The sequence below is a fragment of the Chiloscyllium punctatum genome, chromosome 26 (assembly GCF_047496795.1).
Source record: "Chiloscyllium punctatum isolate Juve2018m chromosome 26, sChiPun1.3, whole genome shotgun sequence".
NCBI classification, from domain to species: Eukaryota; Metazoa; Chordata; class Chondrichthyes; order Orectolobiformes; family Hemiscylliidae; genus Chiloscyllium; species Chiloscyllium punctatum.
In genome coordinates, this window is record NC_092764.1 from 50,487,924 (window position 1) to 50,507,995 (window position 20,072).

Sequence of the window (20,072 nt, forward strand, 5' to 3'; positions counted from 1 at the left end):
CTTGTGAATGAATGTGGAGGGGAAGGAGAGAGGGAAATTCGTATCAGTACTGCCATAAGTGAATGTTGGTCTGAAATAACGCGGAAGTCTTAAAGTGATCTATATTTATAAACATTATGTCAGATAACAGTCCTCACCATGAAGGGATGTTCCATATTACTGCAAGGTGCAATGTTAAAAATAGATATTCACATTTTTCACATTTACCAGCAAATTTGTCATTTTGAAACAATAATCATCTGTTTGCAAATTAGAGGTTTCCTACAATTAATGGCAGCTGCACTCTTCCATAGTGGAAAGAATCTGAGACAGTATCCCAATATCTCTGCACAAGCTGTAAAAATTACCTAGGGCTGAATTTTATGTTTTGATAGTTAAGCCCAAGTTGAATTGAATTTTTGGATGTTTGGACATCATGAGATGAGTGAGTTCTCTCGTCGTATCTTAACAAACTGTATTAATTATCTACTACACCCCTATGGCATGTCTTTGATTCAACTTTTGCCCCATCTCACTGTGTGTCATTTCCATGTCTGGATTGGTTATGGACTGCAGCAGTTCAAGCAGACAGCTCTCCACCTCTTTCTTGAGCAACTCAGGATTGGACCAGCCAGCGATACTCAAGTTGCATGAGTGAATATATGAAAACGAAATTGCAGGAGGCTACTCCACCACAATCCTGGTCCAAACAGCAGAATCACAACTTCAGCAGCTCCATTATCTGCTCCACCATAGCCCTGGTTGAGGCTTGGACAGCAGGAAGGCTGACCTTGCCATCAGTCCTACTCCTCCTGTATCCATCTTTACCTTCCTTTGAATGCCATATGTTACAGTAAAACAAAATTAAGAATGTCAGATAATCGAGAATGGATATGCCATTCAGAATCTGCAAACTTTACTCTTGAGCAAAAAGGTGGGGTTGTCCTCAGCCTTCTTCATTTTCTCAACTAACAGGCACCCAGTGTTGAAAGGGGTTTCATTTCCACCCAATAAGGTTTGCTCATGAGACCAAATATTTGCAGGAGAGACTGCAAAAGAAAGTGGACGTCCTCTCCAGACTGATCATTGACGGCCTTACAATGTCTGAGGAGGAGATCGCTAGTGAATTATATTCTCAGGTCACAACACTAGTGTGTAGTAATCTAAAACAAGCTCAATCAAATCTGAAAGAACAAAAGAAAATGAATTGGAATATGTTGTTATTTATTGGTATTGAGTCAAAGGTTGGCCAGACAAAAGGCCGAGTCGGTTAGCTTGAAGACTTATCTGAATAATTTCACCATTGCGGATGGCTTGTTGGTACTGGATGACAGGCAATTTGTTACAGCTTCACTCAAAGATGATATTCTTGGCAAATTGCACCAGAAATACCTCAGTGTACCAAATACAGAACCAGGCATCGATGTAGTGGTCAGGAATTCCCAAAAGACCTCATTCATTCTGAAGACGCTGTACTTGTCTCGAAATATTAATTCTGTTTGGCTCGACAGATGCTTCTAGACCTGCTGAGTTTCTTCAACATATTCTGTATTTGTTTCAGATTTCCAGCATCCCGCAGTATTTTGCTTTGATTTGAGGACCTCATTGCTGATTGGGAAACTTGTGCTATTTATAGTTCTGAACGTGCATAACCACTGATCCCAATACTTACCACACCAGGCCATGCGAATGAATGGGAACTTACCTATTTATGTTTGATGGACAGTCCATACCCTGGTGGGGTTGAATTTTTTTTCCCCACTGGAAGTTAAAAAGATTTTGTACAAACACTATGAATGCAGTTATCAGGGCCCTTTATGAAATGTTTGCTACCCATGGGATTCCTGATGCAGTCATATCTGACAATGACACATTTCAATGGGTTTTTTAAATCAGTATACAGCCACTTCTGGATTTCAACAAGTGAACAGCTTCCCAAGATATCCACAATCAAATGGGAAAGCTGAGAAAGGGGTACAGATGATCAAAGCCCTTTGGAAAAAAAATTACCTACATTTATACAGCATTACTATATTACTGGGTCACCCAATTCCAACATGGGGTGAAAACTGAAGACTTAATTTCACAACATATCAAAGAGGCTGAATTTATAGCCAAGTCCAAAAGACTATAAAAATGTTTTGAAGAAGTCCAAAACTAGAGGACATAGGATTAAGGTGAGAAGGGAAATATTTGAAAAAAGGACCTAATGAGTAACTTTTTCACGCAGAGGGTGGTGCATATATGGAACATGCTGCTAGAGGAAGTGGTGGAGTTAGATACAATTACAACATTTGAAAAGCATCTAGATGGGTATATGAATAAGAAGGGTTCAGAGAGATATGGGCCAAATGCTGGCAAATGAGACTAGGTCAAATTGGGTTGTCTGGTTGACGTTGGAAAAGTTGGATCTGTTTCCATGCTGTGTATCTCTATGACTCTATGAACAGTCCCATCGATGGCTACTCACGATGATAGATGTCACCATATATAGTGGTTGAAAATGTGTTGCTGGAAAAGCGCAACAGGTCAGGCAGCATCCAAGGAACAGGAGAATCGACGTTTCGGGCATAAGCCCTTCTTCAGGAAAATATATAGTGGTTGCCAGACTTGGAACAATGATGATGGCTGTGGAGAAGGGACGTCATTAGAAGTGGTATGGTGTGCAAGAGTTGATGGACTAACAATAACTGTACATTGTCCATATAGTGGGGAATTTTGTACAGAGAAACCACAGGAACCACAGGTCTCACTCCATAACAATCAGCCTTTAACATCTCATGTTGAGGGGGTTTGGAGATGTCATTATACACCCCTGGAGCAGGTGGGACTTGAAACCAGGTCATTAATACTTCATTGAGATGAAACTAACGAGGAACATCATGATGGTCATTGTTAACAGGCCACTTAAGATGAAGATTAGAATCAAGATCAACAATCATTACTCCAAAGATTTTTCAAGTTAAAGAAACACTTTCCAGAAGGACTGTGAGATGTCGAGATTGCTCCGAATTTGAATTTGAGTTTGAATTTGTGAGATCAGAGATTTCGGAGTGTATTGGTAGGGAGAAATATAGTACACTTATATACATTAATGTATTTTGGGTTAAACAGGGAAAAACAGCTTGTAGGAAAATGTTATACAAAATAGTGGTACTGAAATAATTAATGTTTGAGATATGCTAAGCTCTGTCTAGTTTGGTGCTGTCACACAGCCTCTGGGTGGAGAATCAGCTAGAGTCTAATAACATTCCAGGAATGAATGTAATGTGTACATAGTTACTCTAATGTAATAAACAAATCTTATTATGAAAAATAAGAGCTCTTCTGCTGATACCAAATGAAGGTCAATCCTCAAGCACAGACCACTGAGAGCCCTTACATTAGCTTATGAAGGAGGATTGGTAGCAGCATTCTACTCCAACTACAAACTACTAGTGGTTGGTACCCAGGCATCATATCTCATAATAACAATAGCTACAATATCTTGAAGTGCACTTGCTAAACTGGAAGATGATACTTCAATATGATCACTGATCCTCTCTGAAAAGATAATCATTGATGGACACGAAATGTTGCAAAGAGCATCTCAATCTGCAAACCTTCCCTGTGGGCCTCGACAAGGAAACAGCCTTTCACTGCTAGAAATGCTTGGGTACATCATTGCTCTTGATAATGACAATGAGAGATGGACTTTAGCATGCAGTCTTCAATGCCACAGATAAGAACTACCTTCATCCTGCAGATTTTACTATTGATGGCAAAAAAGCAGACACAACACAATTTTGGGTATATATTTATGAAGTGCTTAACTGTGATATTTACAGGGTGAAATGAAGCATTACCATTGTGAACACATGAAGATAAAAAGGCACCCTGTGCTCAAGAACCCTCTTTCCAACTGCCCTCACATTTGATCTCAGAGAAGATGGAGACAAGCTGCTCAACTGTTATATTGTATGGCATTGTGGAGCATCATTGTGCAGGTATCCCAATCCAGTCGAAACTTCTATATTTCTGGCACAGATGAGAGCTCTGGCAGAAGGATTGGGAGCTGGCAGAAGATGAGGGTGCTGAGATTATCTCAGTTCCTTTACTTTGCTCATTCATGAATTCACAGTCCTAAATTGGCTCTTGAGTGGATTTAGTGGGGCTAGCTACTGGGCAGTCATCTATTTCAGCAACATTATCCCACCCTGCAAACATCCTGTGAAAGAAATGTAACTCGCCATGTTTTCCATGGCTGTCTGTGCTCATCCTCAGAATGGACAATCCAGGTTACTGATTGAGCTCTAACTTTTTTGCAGACATATATATTGCTCTTGCATGTACTTCAAGTGATGTGGCATGTGTCACTCCAAGAGATTGGCCACTGTCTTGTTGAAGCCATATGGTCATGCCTCTAAGACAAGATGTAATTTACTGCAATGGACTCCTCAACTGCATGAATGAGATCATTTTTTTTATTTCAAAAATATACTTTATTCATAAAAGAATTTGATGGTCTGTACAGTTGGTCATGCCATACATACGTAAACATTTACATACAGAGATCAGAATTTATCATTTGTATACACAGTCTGTACGTTTATCAATCATATGTCCATATATTTAGTTGAGGTGTCAGCAGAGCCCAAATGACTGCGTGGGCCCCCTGTTCTTCTTAGGCAGGCAGATGTTACAGGGTGGTCTTTCCCCACCGCGCCTTGGTGGCAGCTGCCCCAAGCTTCAGCTCGTCCCTCACCACGTAGTCCTGAACCTTGGAATGTGCCAGCCTGCTTCACTCATTCGTGGTCAACTCCTTCAGCTGGAAGATCAACAGGTTTCAGACCGCCCGGAGAGCGTCCTTCACCGAATTGATGATCCTCCAGGTACAGTTGATGTTCGTCTCGGTGTGTGTCCCGGCGAACAGACCGTACAGCATGGAGTCCTGCATCACGGCACTGCTCAGGACGAACCTCGACAAACACCACTGCATTCCTCTCCAGACTTCTTCAGCAAAGGCACATTCCAGAAGGAGGTGTGTGATAGTCTCGTTTCCCCCCCCCTGCCCCCCCAGCCATTTCGAGGGCAGCGTGCGGTGCGGCTGAGAGTCCGGGCGTGCATAAAGGATCTCACAGGCAGAGCCCTTCTCACCACCAGCCAAGCCATGTCTTGGTGCTTGTTGGAAAGTTCTGGCGACGAGGCATTCTGCCAAATGGCTTTGACAGTCTGCTCAGGGAATTGCTCGATAGGATCCACCCTCTCCTTTTCCTGAAGTGTCTCAAGGACACTATGTGCTGACCACTTCCTGATGGACTTGTGGTCAAAGGTGTTTTTCTTCATAAACTTCTCCACATCGGACAGGTGATACAGAACGGTCCAACTACTCGGAGCGTTCCGCGGCAGCGAGGCCAGGCCCATCCTTCCCAACACCGGGGACAGGTAGAACCTCAGTACGTAGTGACACTTGGTGTTTGCATGCTGGGGATCCACACACAGCTTGATGCAGCCACACACAAAGGTGGCTATCAGGGTGAGGGTGGCATTGGGTGTATTTTTTCCCTGTTGCCCAGAGCTTTGTACAGCGAGTCCCTTCGGACCCGGTCCATCTTTGATCTCCATATAAATCAGAAGATGGCCTGGGTGACTGCAGCGGCACAGGTTCTGGGAATAGGACAGACCTGTGCCACGTATAACAGCAATGACAGTGCCTCACACCTGATGACCAGGTTTCTTCCCGCGATGGAGAGTGACCGTAGCTTCCATCTGCCCAGTTTCTGCCTCACTTTGCTGATACGCTCCTCCCAAGACTTGGCACACGCCCCAGCCCCCCCAAACCAATTACCCAGCACCTTCAGGTGGTCGGTCCTGACGGTGAAGGGGATTGAGGATTGGTCGGCCCAGTTCCTGAAGAGCATGGACTCGCGCTTGCCTCGGTTTACCTTGGCCCCCGAGGCCCGTTCGAACTGGTCACATATGCACATGAGTCTGCGGACGGACAATGGATCTGAGCCAAAAACGGCGACATCATCCATGTACAGGGAGGCCTTGACCTGCAGGCCCCCGCTGCCAGGAATAGTCACCCCTCTCAGGCTCGCATCCTTCCTGATGGACTCGGCAAATGGCTCTATGCAGCACACAAACAAGGCAGGAGAGAGAGGACAGCCCTGCCTGACTCCAGATTTGACTGGAAAGCTATCTGATTCCTACCCATTGATTGAGACTGCACTGACAATGTTGGTGTAGAGCAGTCTGATCCAATTGCAGATTCCCTCCCCAAAGCTCATTTTGGAGAGAACATCTCTCATATACCTGTGTGATATCCTGTCAAAGGCTTTCTCCTGGTCCAGGCTGATCAGGCAGGTGTCCAACCCTCTGTCCTGCACGTAGGTGATCATATCCCCGAGGAGTGAGAGACTCTCAGCGATCTTCCTGCTCCGTACAGCACAGGTTTGGTCAGGGTGACTCACCGACCCCAGAGCAGACCTGACCCAGTTAGCGATTACCTTTGACAGAATTTTGTAATCTGCATTCAACAGTGAGATTGGTCTCCAATTTTTGAGTTCCTCCCTCTCCCTCTTCCACTTGTAGATGAGGGTAATGATGCCTTTCCTCATGGATTCACTCATGGTACCTGCCAGAAGCATACTGACATACACCTCCAGCAGGTCCTGGCCAATCAAGTCCCACAGAGCGGAATAGAGCTTGACCGGTAAGCCGTCGCTTCCAGGAGTTCTATTCTTTTCGAAGGACTCGAGGGCCTTAGTCAGCTTGTCCAGAGATAGCGGCTGGTCCAGCCTCTCCCATGTTCTGTCCTCTAAGACTTCTGTGATAGAGGACCGGAATGACTGGGAGGCCACGCTGTTGGTTGGCTTTGCGTCAGACTGGCATAGAAGGATTTGTTAATCCTCATGACGTCAGCCTGAGATGACGTAATCGAGCCATCTTGTTCCTTCAGGCTGCTGAGCACGGAGCTCTCTTTGTGCACCTTCTGGAAGAAGAAACATGAGCACGTCTTGTCCTGCACCTCGGTGCGGACCCTGGACTGGAAGATTATCTTGGAGGCCTCCGAGGCAAAGAGCAAGGTTTGCTGGCCCTTCACCTCCTTGAGGTCCTCCGTGACATCGACCCCCATCGTCTGCAGCAGGAGCAGATTCTGCATACTTTCCTGGAGCTGGGACAGTTTTCCCCGCCTCTCTCGCACCTCCTGAACACCTTTGAGGATGAAGAACCTCTTGATGTTCCCTTTTACTATTTCCCACCAGTCCGCTGGGGACTCAAAGAGGGGCTTCATGGTTCTCCAACCTGCGTGGTCCCTCTTGAGCTCCTCAATGTTTCCCGGGGTCAACAGCTTTGTGTTCAGCTTCCACGTTCCCTTACCAGCCCGCTGTTCGTCCTGTAGGTGACAGTCGGCCAGCAGGAGGCAGTGGTCAGAGAAGAACACCGGCTTGACGTCGGTAGATCTGACCGAGAGCATTTCGGACACAAACAGGCAATCTATCCTTGAGCGGATAGACCCGTCTGCCCGTGACCAGGTGTATCTACGCTGCGCGACGTCGTGCAGCTTGGCATCTTTTACCATGTCCGTCAGGGCTCTGAACGTGGCGTCCAATTTACTGTCCCCCCCGCCGGATCGTCCATCTGCATCAATGATACAGTTGAAGTCTCCAGCCAAAATGATCGGCCTGGACTTGGCCAGCAACAGTGGAAGCTGCTGCAGGATGGCCAACCGTTCACTCTTACCCACTGGGGCGTACACATTAATCAGTCTCAGGGGAGCATTCCTGTACATGACACCGGTGACGAGGAGGCGCCCGCCCACCACCTCCTTAACCTCGGAGATGGTGATGTTGCCTCCTTGCAACAGGATACCCAGGTCGGAGGCGCAGCTATCGTTGCCCCCCCGACCAAACTGATGGCCCATGGGCCCACAAGCTCGACCATCTCCTGTAGCTGCTGAGGTGCGGTATCCCACACTCCTGCAGAAACAGGACACCGGCTTTAACGTTGGCCAGGAAGGCCATCGTAGATACACATCGCGTAGCCGATTTGATGCTACGCACATTGATGCTGGCAATTCTTATCCCCATTTTAACAGCTTATGAGGTTACAAGTGTCCATTTGCTGCTGGTCTTGCCTCTCTGGTGTAGCTGTGTGCATCCCCGTGGTGACGGCAAACTGCTGGACCCTCCCAGGGCTGAGGTAGCTGTCCGGCTCCATGCTGGAGCCATTTCCCTGCTCTGGTGTCTTCGGGTCGGGCCCAGGGTCCTCACAGTCCGGTTCTCCATCTGACAGCAGGGCTGTCACAGGACTGCTGCTCCAAGTTACCTGGAGCTGTGGGCCGGTGGGTACCTCTTGGTTCTCACCAGGTGGGGGGAGGCCTTTATCCATCGCCTCAGAGGGATCGTCTTTTCCTGTTTGGGCGGTGCTGCCCTCCTTTTTCCCTGCGGCACTCTGTCTCTTCCTCTGGTGACGACCCCCTTTGCGCCCGTCCTCACCGTCGGAAGAGCTGCCTGTATCCTCGACCCCCTTTTGCTGAGTGGCTTTGGGGGCCTTGTGAGGTTTCTTCTTCCTGCTTTATGACAGTGATCCAATCCTCTGCCTCCTTTGTTCCCTCCTCTTCCATTTCCTCCGTCTGTCTTGAAGGAGCTTGGATCGGCTGCTGCACCTCCCTGCTGTCTGCCGTCTGCTCCGTTACAGCCTGCCCTTCCTTCTGGGTGCCTCCAGACACCATTCCTGTGCTGTTTTGTGGTACCTTGCTGGTCTTGGGCGGTCCACGTCTCGTGTTGCCATCTCCGGCCATCTGTGCATAGGTGGCGGCCCCTCGTCTTGGGCAGGCCTTGTACATGTGGCCCACCTCTCCGCACAGATTACAGTTCTTGGCCTCCTTACATTCCTTGGTCGGGTGGCCTTCCTGCTTGCAGTTTCAACAGACGGTCACCTTACAATCCGCCACCATGTGGTCTGACCTCCCGCAGGTTCGGCACATTTTCGGCTGCCCTACGTATGTCAGGTAACCTCTGCTTCCTCCGATGGCAAAGCTGGAGGGTGGGTGGTGGATGATCCCACTGTCATCGACCCTCAAGGTTACCCTGACCTGTCGTTTGCTGGTCCAGATCCCGAAAGGATTGACCACATCAGTACTCTCTCCCTCGACCTGGACGTATCTTCTCAGAAAGGTCAGGACATCTGCTGCTGGGATGTGGGGGGTTGTACATGTGGATTGTTACAACCCGACTCCTCTGCGCAGGAAGCACATGCAACAGGACCACCGACAAGATGGAGAACAAAGGTTCCCCTTCCTTCTCCTTGAAGACCTTCATGAACTGCTCACAATTCTTCACACTCCTGAAATTCACGTCAAAATAGCCTGCCGCAGGGAAATCCTGCAGGCAGTACACATCCACCGCCAAGAAGGCCAAGAAGCGATCATACTAACCCTCTCTGACATCCACATACTTACTATTGGTGGCTTAATTACTGTGCTCCCAGAAGCTGATTCCTGAAACTCTCCCTCCTTACCCACTTGAGCATCATGGTGAATTTCCACATCCTTGAAAGGGAATTGTGCAAAGATATCTCTCTTGCATACTCTGTTGTGGTGCTGTTCACTATACACCCCTGATTTTAAATGTGTACTACATCCTCTGATGTGCTGTATTTGTGCTGGCCAAATATCAGCAAATCACAAATGAGTCTCCCTTCTCAGATATTTCTTCCTTCTCCTCATGCCCAAGGGACGAGTTGGCCTGGGGTAAGGGTGTAGTGATCAATAGGAAGGTGAGTTTGAGTGAGCAGTGCTGTAGCCTTGTAAGACATTAAAGAGAAATGAGAATGAAATGTAACCTTTCATACTGTGGAGCACATTTTGATACATGCCCTCACACTTAATTCTAATGCCAGAGCCTTTGTTATCCAAGCCAATCTTTACACACCGTCTCAAATCAACAAATTCTACTCAGTGAACTAACAGAACTATAACCATCATTATCACGATTAGAAAGATGCCTTTAGCACTTGCTATAGACAATATTCTCCATCCTTGACAAATTCCCAGTCTTGAGTAAGTACAGCGCGGCCTCCTAGGCTCGAGGAAGCTAGCACGGACTCCTGGCCTCCTCGAGGTGAAGTTCACTGTGGACTCCCTGCTTTAGAAAGACTGTAATGCTGAACTTTTATTTTTATTTGTTTATTTTCTAATTTATACCTAAGATTTTATACCTAGGTATCTTTGTCCCTAAGATGGTATCGGAAATTGCAGCTTTTTACACTTTTCACTGTACTCATGTATCCTTGTACTTGAGTATATGTGACAATAAACCTGACTGTATTCTACATTCCTCTCTTATGACACAGAGGATCTAATGTGCCAGGTCACCCACAATAGATGTAGAATCCACTTGTGAACCAGCACTTGGACCTCTCCATGTGCTTGTGCTGAAAAACTTACTATGCTGGAGTGCAGTAGGTAATGGAATCTCTTTCTACATTACACTGTTCCCTGCTATATTCATGGGGCAGGCTATCCTCTGCACTGGTTTCTACTGGCAGGTTTTAGGAAACATTATCTTCCATGTAAAATGGAAAGCCATCAATGCCCTTCCTTGTCTAGAATCTGGAGATCCCCAGTTGCTGAAGTGGGGCACAGCCCCTCCCAATTCTTCCCATTATCTCTTTGATGAGACATCCTTGAATACAAAGTAGAACAAAGGTTCCACCTTCAAATGATCGTACACTTACATCTACTTATCCACATGAACCATCTTCCCAATCTCATCAATGTTTTATGTTGGGTTGATGTGGAAGAGGGAGGAAAATGAAATTGGATGAATGGCTTTTGTTCCTGTAATTCTCACTATTTTAATCTGAACAATTTAGTTTACCAAAATAAATATTGGAAAAATAAATGAGTCACAGCATTGAATGTATTATTTATAATTTATTATTTTAGACTTAAACTGAAAAGCCTAAGTCTGCCAATACAATATGTAAAAATATACAACTGTATATAGATTCAACAAAAAAAAAGTTAGTTTGACCTTAAAATTCCAGCAATGTCAGAATCATTAAATCCTAAGCCATACAAACAGTGTGACTTCCAGGCACACAAACATAAGAGGATTAAGGTAAGTATCCCACCTAAAAGCCTGCAAAAACAAAGCTTATTTTCAAGACCTAAAGAAAGCAAATGAAACACTAATTTAGAAATCTCAAAGAATGGTTCAGTTCCTCTTAGCTAAATTGAAGTATCAAATGAAAAAGTCACCTAAAGGTGTTTAAGCCAGTTACTGATAGTTGGCTAATTGCCCTGTAACTAGTTAAAGTCTAAGGCTGGAATTTCAAGAACCCCTGACTTCTATTTCTCATGGACAGAATTAAGTATGCCAGGATGAAAAATTTCTTTTGATCATCTAAAAGCAAGATCCACTTGACTTAAAAAGAGGAGCTGCCAAATTCTTTCTTTTTTTCAAATGCAAGTTATGGTTCAGGAAGCCAGATTCCTGGTAGCATTCCATTTACTTTTAAGTAGCAATCTTCAGTTGTGCTATTAATACTGTGTGGAAACATTGTAGAAAAATTAGATGTATGGATAACCAAAGAATTCTTGAAGGAAATTCAGGCATCAGAACAGCTTAAATATAGTGTAAATCCCTTTCTGATCTATGATTTCCAGAAACTTTACTACGAATGACCTATCAGCTAAACAAAAAGGACAAACTAGGGAATACTAAATTCCCTGGCAAAGTACATCTCAGCTTATAACCACTTACTGCAACACTGATTAAAAGAATATGAAGAATTGCCACACATGACATAGGAGGTTGAACAGCTAGAGTTGAAAGATAGGAATTTAGGTGAAGTTACATAGATTTTCCATAAATGTGGTGGCCAATTCAATTTTACAATGGGATTACAGGATGAGATGCCAAGTATAGAAGATTAGAAATAAAATCAGGTGAAAAACAAGAAGTTAACAAGGGGTTATAAATAAAAAAGGATGCATAAGGACTGCAATACAAAGGGAATTAAGCATTTTTTTTGACTATTTTAACAAAATAATACTGAAACCATAGGGATACTTGGATTTCACACAGGCAAGCTAGGAGAATGAAATTTGGCTAGAAGCAACAAAAAGAGCAATCAATCATTCACATTGGTTTTGTAATAGCTGTCTTTTTTAAAAATTAGCTAAAAAGACAATTTAACTGCATAAATTTTTGACATGTTTGTTAATGCTATGTCATAAAATTCAGAGCAGTTGAATGGCTTTCATGATCCCTGCCACTTCAGGGACAATTGTGTTTATACTTGTGGTTATATCAGGCAAAATATCTCAATTACTATCTTCCAGGTGAGCTTGGATGTTATCACGCACTGCTGACAATCTGCACTAAAATCTGTTATTAGTCATACTTGTATTATTCCCTATGTGATTCAGGGTGCCTGATTATTTTCCTTCAGTTCCATCAGAATATATTCACTTATGGCTACTGCACCCATGTTTTGAGGCAAAAGAAAATCTCTGCAGCATTCAACATGTTCGTGGCCAATGTGATACTTCACATTTTCCATGTCATGTACGCTAAATCTCACATTTTTATGAGACTCCAGTTGTGGAATTTTGTGCGAGTTTCTCCAACACTACAATCTGCTTGATGGAGAATGCCGGATTTTTGTTTATTTGTATGAAAATTCCACGCATGATGAAAGCTCTTGCATATAACATGCCACACTTTAACTATGTAGGGAAGCACAATTAATCTTTCTGTGCAAGAAAATGGAAACACATCATATATTGTCAATGACTCAAAGAAAATAATTTGCCTACATTAATTCGAAGATAGATTACCAAGATTGCACAGTAAAGTGACAATTTTAATGACTGCAATATCATCACTAAGTTCATTTAATTTTCAAAACTGGTTTCAATTTTTGTTTTAGAAAGAAAGATTTGCATTCATATTGTGTCTTGCATGAACACTGGACTTCCCGAGCTACTTTACAATCAATGAAGTACTTCTGAAGTGTAATTATAGTCGTAATTTATGAAATGCAGCATCCAGTTGTGCATAACAAGCTCACACAATGGCAATGCGATATGCAACAAAAGACAATCAGCATTCATGTTGTTGATTGAGAGATAGGCCAGGTTGACAGGGAGAAGTGCCATGTTCCTGTTCACATAACTCTATGGCATCTTCGAAATCCACCTGAGAGGGAAGATGGGACTTCAGTTTAAGATCTCATTTGAAAGATGATACCTTTGATAGTGCAGCAATCTCTCACCCCTGCAGAGTAGAGTCAGCCTTGATTTTGTGCTCAACTCCGAGGTGGAAACTTGAACCCGCCATCTTCTATTACAGAGGCAAGAGTCCAACCAACTCAGAATCATTTCTGAATTTCATTTGCAACATGAAATTATAGTTCAGACGGTGGGAACCTGTTGTCAAGCTTTCATCAATGCTATTCCTTGGTAATTCTCTAAGAAGTCTACAATAACTATATGTTGAACACTCAACTTCCAGACATCCACAGCAAAATCATAAAAGTTAATGAATTGCCCTAAAATCATCAAACATATGTAATTGTCTGTGTGGTGTTGCCCATTCAAATGACTCTTACTTTTCTGAGATCTAATCTGATCTGTGTTTTTCTCTTGTGCACAGATTCTGTTGTATTTTAAAATCTTGCAGTCAGCCCTTGCATATGGGACCCAATTCTCTGCAAGAGTTCAACTATTGATCTTGTATTTTAAAAAAAATCTATCATTTTTGTCTGTTCTTCATTACACTCTTTTAATCTAACATTCACTTATTTTCTGTATGCTTATTGTTAACTGCTCCTTTTCAAATTTGTCTTGATACTATACGTGAGATCAAGAATGACCTAGTCGCTTCATACTTCCCACACTGGGACAAAAGTATTCAGCCAACACTGGGAGTAACATGTCTTGCATTGTAAAATGAATTATCACCAATGCTCATCATAATGAATGAGCTTTGGTAGTTGAATGAGAAGAGGATCCAATCTTAAACATAGTAGCTTTATACAAGTTACACTGATGTAATAAACATCGTTACAATCGTTACAGAGACTGTGAGGAAGACCCCGATGACACCACTCCTCACTATTAATCATTTCAGACTCTTTTACCTTGATACACTATGTTGGTGCCCAGTACATTTTCAGACAATGATGTAGGATGCAGCACATTAAACCAGAATTGAGGACTTTAATAGCAAATTAAGTAACAGGTGAAATTACAAACAAGCACTACTGATGAGAACAGAGATAACACGAAGAGAAAGTGGCACATTTTATTTTTATACGTTAACAGTGCTATGGGAGACTAACTTATAAGAAATTCATTCCACGTTAGATGGAAGAGAAATTAGAAATTCCTGACTGGAGTTTCTTCTGAGTGTTTAAGCAGCCTCTTTTTAAAACTCTTCCCTGGCCCCTTGATTATATTTTGGAGGTATTGAGCTGATGAGCTCAATAGGATAGATGTCTGAAACAGGGACCTAGCAATCTACTGTGACAACTTAGGTAAATGAGATGCCCAGTAAAGAGAGACAAATAAAAAATAAAATGTAGTAGAACCAATATGGAAGTTCAATGACATGGAAAAAGAGACTAAATGAGGCAGAGTTGCATGTCAAGCACACAAAGGAGAAAAACTCAGAAAAACTGCAGCAGTGGCAAGGTGAGAAAGAAGCTTTCATTTTTTTCTACTCCTTTTCGTAGGGGCTGGGGAATGGAACATTTGGTGCCAGTATTCAGCAACCATCCGTGAAATTAATTCAAATATATTTCTAGGTGATGGGCAGTGATTTAGATGACTGGTTTATTCCAGTTCAATTCCAAAGCAAATTGTACCACCAGCTGCACGAAATGAGAGTTTTGCATTAAATGTCACTTGCATGTATATATATATATATATATATTTTAGATATGTGTGTGTGCATATATTATATATATAAGTTAAGTAGGTTGCTTGGAAGGAATTGACTAAATAACCAGGAAATAAGTTAAATCAAGCAATAGAATACCACAAATCATTTATCATCGTTGACACAAGTTTTGAAGATGATTGGGTTTTGATATCAATCAACTAATTGCAAAATCATCACTGCAATTTCTTACTTCATTGTTGCAAAAGCAAATTATTAGAGAACGTCACTTAAACCCTTGTAACAATGATAAGCAGTGGCTTATGTCTGAATCGCCTTTCTGCCTGAAGAGTCTTAGCAGCTGATATTGGAGGTAGAAAGAAATTACAAATAAGGTTTTCTAAAGTTTAAATGATATGGTGACACAACTGCAATTACACTTATGTATAATCAATGCATTAACACAGAAATAAATATTCAGAGAAATATATTTGAGCAACAAAACTACCCACAAGTGATGTAAAAATGGAGAAATGTGAAGTGTCCTGCATACATCCAATAAAAACTAAAAACTACATGGGACAAAACAAACAGCTTGGTGTTCAGTTGTTTGAATTCACATTTTTGACAATTACATTTGGATGTATCAGGTCTCTGCAATGTCCATTAGGTGCCTAACGACTTTGTATAAGGGACTTCTTAATTCAGAAACTCCACCGTCACACTCTTGGAGGACCTGATGTCTGTGTGGCAGCTAATACACTGATTGAGAAACATTGGCTCATAATGAATATAGAGTCATAGAGATGTACAACATGGAAACAGACCCTTCGATCCAACCCGTCCATGCCGACCAGATATCCCAACCCAATCTAGTCCCACCTGCCAGCACCCGGCCCATATATACCTCCAAACCCTCCCTATTCATATGTTGTAATTGTATCAGCCTCCACTACATCCTCTGGCAGCTCATTCCATACATGTACCACCCTCTGCGTGAAAAGGTTGCCCCGTAGGTCTCTTTTATATCTTTCCCCTCTCACCCTAAACCTATGCCCTCTAGTTCTGGACTCCCTGACCCCAGGGAAAAGACTTTGTCTACTTATCCTATCTATGCCCCTCATAATTTTGTAAACCTCTATAAAGTCACCCCTCAGCCTCCGATGCTCCAGGGAAAACAGCCCCAACCTGTTCAGCCTCTCCCTGTAACTCAGATCCTCCAACCCTGCCAACATCCTTGTAAATCTTTTCTGAACCCTTTCAAGTTTCACAATATCCTTCCGATACAATGGAAACCAGAACTGCATGCAATATTCCAACAGTGGCCTAACCAATGTCCTGTACAGCCGCAACATGACCTCCCAACTCCTGTATTCAACACTCTGACCAATAAAGAAAAGCATACCAAACGCCTTCTTCACTATCCTATCTACCTGCGATGCCACTTTCAAGGAGCTATGATCCTGCACTCCAAGGTCTCTTTGTTCAGCAACACTCCCTAGGACCTTACCATTAAGTGTATAAGTCCTGCTAAGATTTGCTTTCCCAAAATGCAGCACCTCGCATTTATCTGAATTAAACTCCATCTGCCACTACTTAGCCCATTGGTCCATCTGGTCCAGATCCTGCTGTAATCTGAGGTAACCCTCTTCACTGTCCACTACTCCTCCAATTTTGGTGTCATCTGCAAACTTACTAACTATACCTCTTATGCTCGCATCCAAATCGTTTATGCAAATGACAAAAAGTAGAGGGCCCAGCACCGATCTTTGTGGCACTCCACTGGTCACAGTCCTCCAGTCTGAAAAACAACCCTCCATCACCACCCTCTGTCTTCTACCTTTGAGCCAGTTCTGTATCCAAATGGCTAGTTCTCCCTGTATTCGATGAGATCTAACCTTGCTAATCAGTCTCCCATGGGGAACCTTGTCGAACACCTTACTGAAGTCCATATAGATCACATCTACCACTCTGCCCTCATCAATCTTCTTTGTTACTTCTTCAAAAAATTCAATCAAGTTTGTGAGACATGATTTCCCACACACAAAGCCATAATGACTATCCCGAATCAGTCCTTGCCTTTCCAAATACATACACATCCTGTCCCTCAGGATTCCCTCCAACAACTTGCCCACCATCGATGTTAAGCTCACCGGTCTATAGTTCCCTGGCTTGTCTTTACTGCCCTTCTTCCAGCACCTCACATGTGACTATCGATGATACAAATATCTCAGCGACAGGCCCAGCAATCACTTCTCTAGCTTTCCACAGAGTTCTCGGGTACACCTGATCAGGTCCTGGGGATTTATCCACCTTTAACCATTTCAAGGCACCCAGCGCTTCCTCCTCTGTAATCTGGACATTTTGCAAAATGTCACCATCTATTTCCCTACAGTCTAAATCTTCCATATCCTTTTCCACAGTAAATACTGATGCAAAGTATTCATTTAGTATCTCACCCATTTTCTGTGGCTCCACACAAAGGCCACCTTGCTGATCTTTGAGGGGCCCTATTCTCTCCCTAGTTACCCTTTTGTCCTTAATATATTTGTAAAAACCCTTTGGATTCTCCTTAATTCTATTTGTCAATGCTATCTCATGTCCCCGTTTTGCCCTCCTGATTTCCCTCTTAAGTATACTTCTACTTTCTTTATACTCTTCTAAGGATTCACTCGATCTATCCTGTCTATACCTGACATATGCTTCCTTCTTTTTCTTAATCAAACCCTCAATTTCTTTAGTCATCCAGCATTCCCTATACCTACCAGCCTTCCCTTTCACCCTGACAGGAATATACTTTCTCTGGATTTCTGAAGGCTTCCCATTTTCCAGCAGTCCCTTTACCTGCGAACATCTGCCTTCAATCAGCTTTCGAAACTTCTTGCCTAATACTGTCAAAATTGGCCTTTCTCCAATTTAGAACTTCAAAGTGGAACACAGCGCCCAACGTGGGGCTTGAACCCACAACCTTTAGATTAAGAGTCTCATGCTCTACTGACTGAGCTAGCCGTGCTTTAAAAATATGAAACGCTTCACGGATTTGTGTGTCATCCTTGCGCAGGGGCCATGCTAATCTTCTCGGAATCGTTCCAATTTTAGTATATGTGTTGCCGGAGCGAGCAAGATCCGGATGCCACATGCTCTTCACCAAAATGAATTTCAATCTTTTTTCTTCAAACATCTTAGTGGTCACCATGCCCAGTAGGAAAATATACCACTGATAAGGGGAAAACATGAGCAATTCTGGCAGTCAACTACCCTTAGGCATGTATTGGTTTGCATTTCTTGGTTATGGGCAGGAATAATCCAAACTGCTCCCTACCCTATATAATGAAGTATCCTCCCACTGATCCCCAAAGTCTGGTAGAGATTCTACTTTTGGAGAATGCCATCAGGCATAATTCCAGGATAACAGTCAGGATTGTGACCTAAGATATTTCAGAGGCAGTGTAATATGATTTGCATAGTCTCTGCTCGTACTGCATTTTCCAAAACATTCCTGATCAGAATTGTGTATTTTTGCTTTTAATTCTAGCATTTATGCAATTATTGTAAACATTAATCAGAAAAGTTTGGAACAGTTACCTTTAAAGACACAGCTGCAACAACTGAATTCACAAGCAATCTCATTTCATTTCTCAGCAATTGTGCATCACAGTTCAGATCCCACCAGGTGTCATACTTTTTCAGTTTTGTTTTGTGGTTGTTCTGCAGATAATCAAAGAAATGCTTTAAGTTCAATGCCATTTTATTCAAATAGATATGAACACCTTTTTTCCCTTAAAAAGAACAAAGTTCAACAAAGTTCTTTTTATCTCTTGCTAATTCTCTCCCTTCTCCTCCTCTCCTGAAAGTACTGATACCCTGCTGGGATGCAGTTCCACAGGTAGTCTTCATCCTTTTGTAAATACTGCCATTTATTCATGTGAGAGCCTGAACAGTGAATGTTGGCAGGCTATTTTACCACAGGGGCCTTCATGATAAAGTTTAATCCTGTTTTCATCTGACACATGCACTTACAACAAGGTTTGCTAAGACAGTGATCAGATAAGGTTCACAAAATCCTTGCTTTGTTACCATTAATAAAAAACCTAACTGAAGAAGAGTTGATTTAAACTTGTGCAATATTCACATATGGCCAGAATGTCTCCATATAGATTAAACTATAAACTAATTTAACATTTGTTTTGTAGTCATTCTAAATCAAATAAAGAATTTACATAGCAAACTTACAATAGTGTTCATTGAGTATTCATACCTCAATGACATGACATTATTAAAATGAAATGTAGCATAACACCACCAGTCGCAATGAAAAGGTATTAACATTTTTCTGCACTATACATAGACAAGTGGTTCTGATATCATCTTATTATTTGCATGCCTGTAATAAGTCTGGATTGTTCAGTTAAAATCAAATCAAGCATCCTTCAACATTACTGTTAATATCAAACAATAACTACAAAACATGCATTAAAGTGATCATAATAAGTATTTTGAAGACAATTTTATTCTTAAGGTGTAAACTAATGAAGCATTCCATCAATAATTTAAAATATAGTACACTATTTCTTGAAAAAGAAGTATATTAGTGGGATTGCAAAGTAAGAGCAGAAGTGTGGTACTCAACTAAATGGTTCACGTGGAGGAAAGAAAAGTGCAGAGAGACAAAATGGCCTATTTTTGTTCCGTAAATTCTAAAGCCTACACCTCTCCTTCCATATACTTTGTATATATCATCTTGAATAATGAATATTGTGTTCATCATCCTGAGAAAGTACTAGAGAGGAACAATTATTTTCCCGTGCTCAGCATCAGAATGAAGTTCTGGTGAGATATGTCATAAGTTCAAGCAAAAAACACTCTCCGTGCTCTTTCAAATTACTGATGCTTCAGCACAACTCCTAAAGAACACTCCTTAATGTACTAAAATGGCATTTTATTTTCCATACCAGCCATTCTACCGTAAATTATCAATTAATGCTGTTATATGAGAAGTTTTACTGTGGAATTATGCACACCAATAATTCAATTCAAACTGTCCAAATGTATTTTGATTGCCTTTTTTGGCATAAGTTCCATTTGCAAAAGACAGTATAGGTAAAGTTTTCACATTGAAATATTGCATATATGATTAATTCTACATGAACTTTTGGGAATTCAGAACACTCTGTGTGCAATCTGTTTGGGTTTGATGCACATTTACAGAGTGCCAGG

The 20,072-nt window shown here is 42.4% G+C and overlaps 1 long non-coding RNA gene and 2 other non-coding genes across 3 annotated transcripts in view; 1 reads left to right on the forward strand and 2 right to left on the reverse strand.

Annotated features, from left to right (window-relative positions):
• LOC140453039 (uncharacterized) overlaps window positions 1-20,072 on the forward strand; it is an 81,291-nt gene that overhangs the window by 28,942 nt on the left and 32,277 nt on the right. The gene's annotated exons all lie outside the window — the stretch shown is intronic.
• trnak-cuu (transfer RNA lysine (anticodon CUU)) lies at window positions 17,796-17,868 on the reverse strand. The gene has a single exon. It is a non-coding gene; the product is annotated as a tRNA-Lys (tRNA).
• On the reverse strand, window positions 17,872-17,978 carry LOC140453250 (U6 spliceosomal RNA). The gene has a single exon (XR_011952327.1). It is a non-coding gene; the product is annotated as a U6 spliceosomal RNA (small nuclear RNA).